We start from the raw sequence: 7,940 nt of genomic DNA, 5'->3' as shown, positions 1-7,940 counted from the left end.
CCTGGCTCCATCCTCGTGACACTCACCCTTTAAATATTTATAAACATGAATGAGGTCTCCCCTCAGTCTCCTCTTCTGCAAACTAAAGAGCCCCAGCTCCCTCAGCCGCTCCTCAGAAGGGAGATGCTCCACTCCCTTGATCATCTTTGTAGCCCTGCGCTGGACTCTCTCCAGCAGTTCCTGTCCTCCTTGAACTGAGGGGCCCAGAACTGGACAAAGACCACAGGACATAAACAGAGCACAGAAGCAGCCTTTTAAGTTATGTTTAAAGAAACTGTAATACTAATCACTAAATCCAGCACAGTAGCAGCTGAAAGCAAGGACATGGACAAGAGGTATCTTCATTACAACTAATAAAAGCTTTAAGTGACACAAAACTAAAGGCATGGTCTTGCTTCCTGAGAACAACATGAGATGAAGGGCCCAGCTACTGAGAAAAGGGCTGAAAAGACTGCTAAGGCAGACTATCAAGGTCCTGCTATACAACCTCAGCCAGAATGTCAAAGGCAGAAGAAAATAACTCTAAGAGAAAATTAATTAAGGTCAAGAGTTTTAGGCTAAATCGGAAAAGGGCTGAAAAGACTGCTAAGGCAGACTGTCAAGGTCCTGCTATACAACCTCAGCCAGAAGAAAATAACTCTAAGAGAAAATGAGGTCAAGAGTTTTAGGCTAAATCACTTTTACTTTCATTTTGAAGCTCTTTGGGCATGTCACAAAATACTGAGAGATGTTACTGATCCCAGCTTTAAAATGTGACTTTTCTAAAACTTGTATTTTTAAACCTCTAGTCATATGAAGTATTACACTTCCTGGTGACCAGTGAAGTCCTTTTCTCTTCCAGTTCATGCACTGAAATGAAAGTCATCACTAGAGTTCGGCTAGAACATGTTTTTAGCTATCATCAGCTAAGCAAAGAAAATTCACCATTTTCATAGGGCTTATGAAATGGTGGCTGCCAAGTTAACATTTTGATAAGCCAAACACTAGGTCTTGAAAATGCATTTTCCTGCATATTATGTAGTCATTTATACTTGTGCCATGGGAGTGTTCAGTAAGTGTAAAACACCATGAGGCGGTAAAATTCAGGCTCGCACTGCGTGGAGTACAAAGTCATAAATTACATTTTCTTGTAAAAAAGCACAGAATCAAGACCAATATTCTCAGCAGAAGACCAACTGCTGAGCAAGTGATGGGTAACAGAGCTCCAAGACTCAGAAGTTTAAAACTATGCAAATTGCTAGAATTTGCTCATGTATAGATGATGTACTTGCACGCTACTATTTTAGATTTCCATAGGTGTCATGAATAAGCAGCTACTACTGTGGACAAAACACTGGTTATACAAAAGAATTAATTTAGACTGAGATGTCACAGGAACATTTTGTACTTTTTCCTTTATATTACAACTGAAGAGAAATGGAAAAAAAAAGGATATATGAACTTCTGTGCCAATGTAACAGGTTTTATCTTGCTTCTTGGTTAACTTTTAGATTAAAATATTTTGATATACAAGTTTTTTGCATGAAAGCTTTGCTTCTAATATCACGACTTCCCTAGAAATACTGCATATGCACGTGCACATATCACATGTCTGACAATATTTAGCTTTATCAAAGCTACGTAGTGATGCTGATGGCACCTAGAGCAAACATTTTTTTTAATAAAATCAACAGATATTTATCAGACTGTTCCTTTAAAAAAGGAACAAAGTCAAATATTCCTCAAAGTCAAATATTGCCCAAGGCATATCTGAGCTGCATGTAGCTTATCAGCACATGTCAAATTCCTCCAGCTCTGCCCACTCAAGCATATCTGATTCGCAGTATTAACCCGTAATTCAACTTGAAATCAAGATCCTCAGTCCTACTCCCCAGTCTCCCTGCTTACGACCTAATAAACTTCTGTCCTGTACTCATGATCACACTGCCAAGAAGAACTCCCTCATGACCAAAAAAATAAACAGCAAACTCTGATCTTCACGAAAACCATACCAGTTCATCACACCACTAACTTGTTATGTCTCTAGCATCCTGTCTCTAGTTCTATGAGCACTTCTCACATTGAAACCACATCACAAACATCAGTTAACTTGGAAAGTTATCCCAATTTGCACAGCTTTGGTTTGGCTATACTCCTTTAGTAACTTTAGACCATTTATATAGTATTAAAGTTTCATTTGGAAAGCTGAATACATCACTTTTTATTCTACAGAAGCCGTGAGGTATTTAAAAGTCTAGTCAAGAGCTTTAAGGGGCCAGAGAGCAAGAGGTCTGACCTTGAATGCCTTTCTAAGCACATATTAATGCAAGGGCTTTTCCTCATCATTCACCTTTTTTTGACTGGGACTGATCATGAACTGAGTAGAATGAAAAAGGTCAGATTATACCACAGAGAAACAGTGCCATCGTAACTCAACACATGCTTTCCCCAAAGAGCCCAAATTCCACTACAGTAACCGTATCTTGACTTTGCTTCCTCTACTGACCCTAAAAATAAAAAAGAGAAAAAAAATTGTTAGCTTCTCTATTAGGCTCATCTCAGACCTTCATCTTCAAGTAAGAAAAGATATGATAATTATAGTCCTAAAGCAGGTGGTTTGGGAACATACAGGTTAGAATCAAAGACTTGCTTAGGTCTTAGGAGCATACATGCACATACGCTCAGTGATTTGAAGTGAAAAATCTTGGTTCTGTTTTGCCCCCCACTCAAGTTTGCAGCTCACATTCCCAATTGGTGCTCACGTTCACATGCACAGCTTGCTCAAAAGCATAAAGGAAGCCTTTCAGTATTAAACACCCTCAACAGTATTAAACTATTAACTGCAGTTATAAGAATCAAATTTCTTGGTAAATACACGCCCAGCTTTTTCAAATTAATTCAGAATTCACCAGTTCTCACACACATCAAGGTCCTTAAAACTAGGAAGTGAACTTCCCAGACCTAATCTCTAGCAGTTCATGTAATAAAACACCGGTTGTGACAGAAAGCTCCTTCTCATAGCTACAGCCCATAACAAAAGCTACCAAATAAGAATTTATAGCTTATTTATAGAAGGAGAAAAGACTTTGTGCGACAAAAGATCACTCTACAGGTAACAGCCAACCTGCCAAAAAACATTTTCTAAATTTATATTCATACTTATTTCATGTTTCCTAAACTATCAGCACAAGATCAGTTAAATGTGTGGCCATCAGTGCAGGCACAAAAATGATGCAGAAATAAATTTACAGTCCTGAAAAAACTGAGATTAGCAGCATTTAACTGTTTGTATTCGATTAAAAATACAAATATTTGAGAAAAAACCAAAACTCCACCAACAAAACTAACAAAACCCAAACAAAACAAACAACAAAACAGAACAGATGGCCCAAAATGGTTAAAAACAATTACTGACAATTTTATAAAAGCAGCATGAGTCTTCTAAGTCTACCAAAATTCTATTTGCCCAGGCTTCAATATTCCTGATGGCCAAGGAAAATAATGTAAGTTCCCTATACGCCCCTGTTCAGATTCATCATTGTAGCAAAGCATTAAGAAGAAAATTTTTGGTAGAACGTCATAGGTTTTCATGTCAAATTTCTAAGGTTTGTGTCCCTATACCTGTCTGTTCTTTGGCTTTATCTGACATACTCTCTCTTACTGTTTATATAGGAAAATAGAGGTTCTAACAATGCTTTTTGTACTGTTAGTAAAAAGCTCGGTATTTTCCTTCGAAATAGCTTTGACTTGCAGTCTGCTGATCCATTCTATATTGCTTTCACAACTTTCTCAGTTTACTTTATAATATAAATGTTGCGCTCTCCTTAAGGATGTTGCACATTATATCTGGTAATCAGCAAAGATGCAGCCTTTCCCAAACTAAACACTTGTATTAATCCCCTCTCCACAATATATAGCAGGTCCATCTAAGAGGCATAAATAATAAAACGTATTGCATTTACAAACTACTTGATAAAAGTATCTGAAGTCCAAAATGCAAAGGTACAGAAGTGACACAGTGCTGTATCTGTAAGCCTGCAGACGTACCACACTGTTGCTCATAGATTCGCTATTTATAGAAGTTTCTATTCAGAAGCCTATCATTTCCATGAATCTGAAAATACAGGTCAACGATACTTTGGGATTTGTGATGCAGTGGGGTACACACACATTTGTATAGGTATGAGCAATGGAATAAATTAGAAAAGAGAAATACAATGCTGAGAAAGACACTTAACAGAGAAGTGGAAATAAAATGGAGATACAGAGGCTACAGGGAGAAGGCAGGGTGTGTAACACAGTAAAAAGAAAAAGAAGATCTATGAGGCTATATAAGTGAAAAGGGAATGACAAACAAACTACACTAAACTTACCAAGACAAGACACAGGTAACGAAGGCATTCAAAATAACTAATAGCAAAAAGTAAAGCAATAAAAGCTTTATCAAGAGATTTTTTTAAAGATAACTAAACACTAGTTCTTATTTAACACACCAGATAAAAGAACAAATTACTCCTTTAATATGTGGAGTCTGTTCCCTGTGGGTACAGCAGCAAAAATACAAAAATATTTCAAATATTTTACTTAATGTACCTAATCAGATAGCAGACAACAAGTAAACTATGCCAGTAATAAACACTTGTATCCTATGTCCCACTTCCTCATGTTTCACTATATTCTGTCAGAACCCTTGGTATTCCACACCTTTTCCTCCTATTTCCTTTTTGCAACCCATCCTAGAGACCCTGCCTGCCACTGCACTTCCAGTTTTAAGATTTAATGGGACTTCCCTTGGGACCTGTCAGGGCTACACCCTAATCGGTTGGAGGAGTCACTGTTGAGTGACACCCAGCTCTCCCCGGGGTGTGAACACACTGCTTTTGCAGTCCAAGGGAGCAAGAGACCGGGACCAGGAATCAATACAACCCATTTTAACTAGCAAGAACCACCTAGTAATACCTTGTTTGTATTTCTTGAACGAGTGACACAAGAAACACTTATTTCATTCCACACAATAATTCACCACAATCAGAAGGAGCACAGTAAGGGCAACACCATCTCCCAGCTGCTGATTACATCAAAGGTTTGCAGCACAAATTCAATTTTATGATGTTAATCTCAGCCTGCCACTCAGAAATTTTCTCTGAGGGATATGATTTTTCTCTGGATTTCATTTTAAGAATGATTTTCTTCTTCTACAATCAATAAAGATATGTTTTCATCAAAAGACTCTATCTTGGCAGAATTCAATTGGCCATCTCAAAACCTTTCGGTGACACAATATTAATTAAAATAGTTTATGTTGCACCTAAGCTGTAAAATGGGGCAGGGGAAACTGCAGCAAGTCAGAACACTTGTGCTTTACACACTGTCATAAGGTACAGCAGAGGAACCTTCACCTCCTTGAAGTTACTGTTTCACCCCATAAACTGTTACATTACTTTAAGCTTGCTAGAAAAGTGTAATGAGATGCAATTTTGCTAAACAGAAAAATTAAAAATGCATGCAAAAATAGAAACACTTTATTTTCCTGCCAATGAGGTCTTCAACGATAGCACGTGCGCTAGCTAACTTGGTTTTAAATCACATATATCAAGGATCCTGTATACATACAACGTTTACTTGAAATATACAAGTTTGTTTGGAGGCATAAAAGATGTCTTCAAAGAAAGGATGTTTTCAAATAAAAAACCACCTATGTTTTTACTGTCTAAAATACAGTGTCTGAATGTCCTATCAACTACAAGAATACTAACCTGCAGCAAATGAAACGTCGCTTAAGCACTATGCAGAACTAGAGATATGTGAATTATTTGCCACTTCCAAAGCTTTAAGCATACAAGTAGTATCACTGAAGTGATCTTCAGTGGAGTCACTCACATTCAAATGGATAAATGTTTTGCTGAAGCAGAGCTTTAATCAGGTCTTAGGACATACACTGATCACTTATTACAAGAAAGCACACATGACAGAGAAGCATCATCAGTTTCTGCAGAACTTAAGTTTTAAATTCTACAAAATTGCATCTTACTGACTTAAAGACAGGTTTTAACCTTAATTTCATATACACTAAGTCATGGCTACCTTTCTTGAAAGTAAGTTTTCCACGTGAGAAAGTGCTGCTTCCTTGTGCTGGTCAAGACAGCTCCTGGGATTTTTCTTGACTATAAATTGTCTTTTGAGCACAAAGACATTTATGTCCTTTAAAGAGTCAACGATCCCAACATAATCTTACATGAATCAGAGTGTCTACTAAGGTGGTGTCAACTCCACGTTTAAAGCCTACAAAACTTGGAAAGTGTAGAGAGTAATAAACTTCAAGTGTGTCAAGACTTGCCATAGATGCAAGCAACATGTAATCTACAAGAGCTTTAATTGGCTTTCATTTTTATGAAATATCACAGGTTCTGTAATGAACCAGCCACAGTTAAACCTACAGAATTGTTCCTTTCTTATCCTGCTTTAACACAAAAGATACAAAATCTAGTAAGGTCAAGACACGTGAAAACTAAAAAATAAACCTTACAAAAATCTCAAACTAAGAGGCAGTGAATATGCATCAAAGCTTTAAGTCACTCATTTTGTCTTCCTTAAGTGACCTTGAACTCATCTAAAATAAAAAAACCCTGTTGATCAAAGAGGTGATGTTTTTGGTTTGGCTACACTGTACTCTGGAATGTTTAAATAACAAACAAAATTGGAATCAGATGCTGGAAATAAAACAAGTACAACATTTCATCAGCCTTTGGGTTTTGGGTAGTGATGTAATAACTACTAATCAGTGGTGTAATCAATTGCATCATAACGAAGGTTTCCGAACTCTGACAAGAAATCCTTGTTTTTCCATTTTGCTTTGAATACTCTGAATTACCAACAGGCCTCTATGCGGTGCTCTTTGCCACGGGGCGTGCAGCTGTTTAGTGTAAACAACTTGGAATGATATATTGTATACACAGTCAGATCTGCTTAAGTAAAAATACACTGTTTATTATGAAGCAGAATCAAAGTCCAAAACTGATTCAATGCATTGCAATGCATGGATTGCAGTTTTCATTACAGTAAACTTCTAATTTGAACGCTGGAAAAAATTTAATGAGAAAAACCTGCCGTTGTCATGTAATCTGTCCTACCATCACAAGCCCTTTGAGCAGATGTAGCTCACCACGACAGCCATTTTTGCAATGAGTATTCCCAAAAGACTGTAGATCTGTACCAGTCAAATTACTGATATGCTATAATTTCATTATATACTAAGAAAACACTACTACTGTTCCTAGGAGAGACAAGAGAAGTAATCAGGACAGAAACAGCACATGGTTTTAAGTGAGCCATCCTGATGGTGTAATTCAGTAAGTCTCAAAAATCTCTAACCAGAACTGTTTTCAAGATAAAAATGGAACAGCTGTAAAACAAACATAAATTTATGCCTATTTAAGATTTTGGATCCACTCAATTTGGCATCACTAAAATAACACAAAAGCATTTTCCCATTTCAGTGAGCTAATATTTCGTACTCTAATGTGTCCGCACATTACTGCTTTTCTCCAAGAAGTCTTGTGCAACAGGTATACTCTAAGACAATTGCTGGAATACTTGTAATTCATTAGATTCTATTGGAATTCGAAGTCTCGGGCATCTAACACCAAAGTTGAAACATAATGAAGTCACACAGTTGATTCCAAATGTGCAAGGGACCAAATAAAACTCCCAGTAACTTGGATTAAATTTGACCAAGAAAAAACAAGCTCCACACCAGTCAAAAGGTTCAGCACCCATCAGAAGGGCTTTGTGGTACCCAGTGTTCCCGCCCGTACTGGCCACGGCAGAACCCAAACCCACCCTCGGTCGCTCTCCTGAAGCACCCGGGGCAGCAGAGCCTGATGCCGCAGCCCCGCAACCCAGACAGCCCCAGCACCGGCCCGACGCCGCCCCACCGCGCCAGCTCAGCGCCCACCTCCAGG

The sequence above is a fragment of the Mesitornis unicolor genome, unplaced genomic scaffold (genome assembly GCF_000695765.1).
Source record: "Mesitornis unicolor isolate BGI_N332 unplaced genomic scaffold, ASM69576v1 scaffold5859, whole genome shotgun sequence".
Classification (NCBI taxonomy): Eukaryota; Metazoa; Chordata; class Aves; order Mesitornithiformes; family Mesitornithidae; genus Mesitornis; species Mesitornis unicolor.
Note: the sequence above shows the minus strand (reverse complement) of the source record.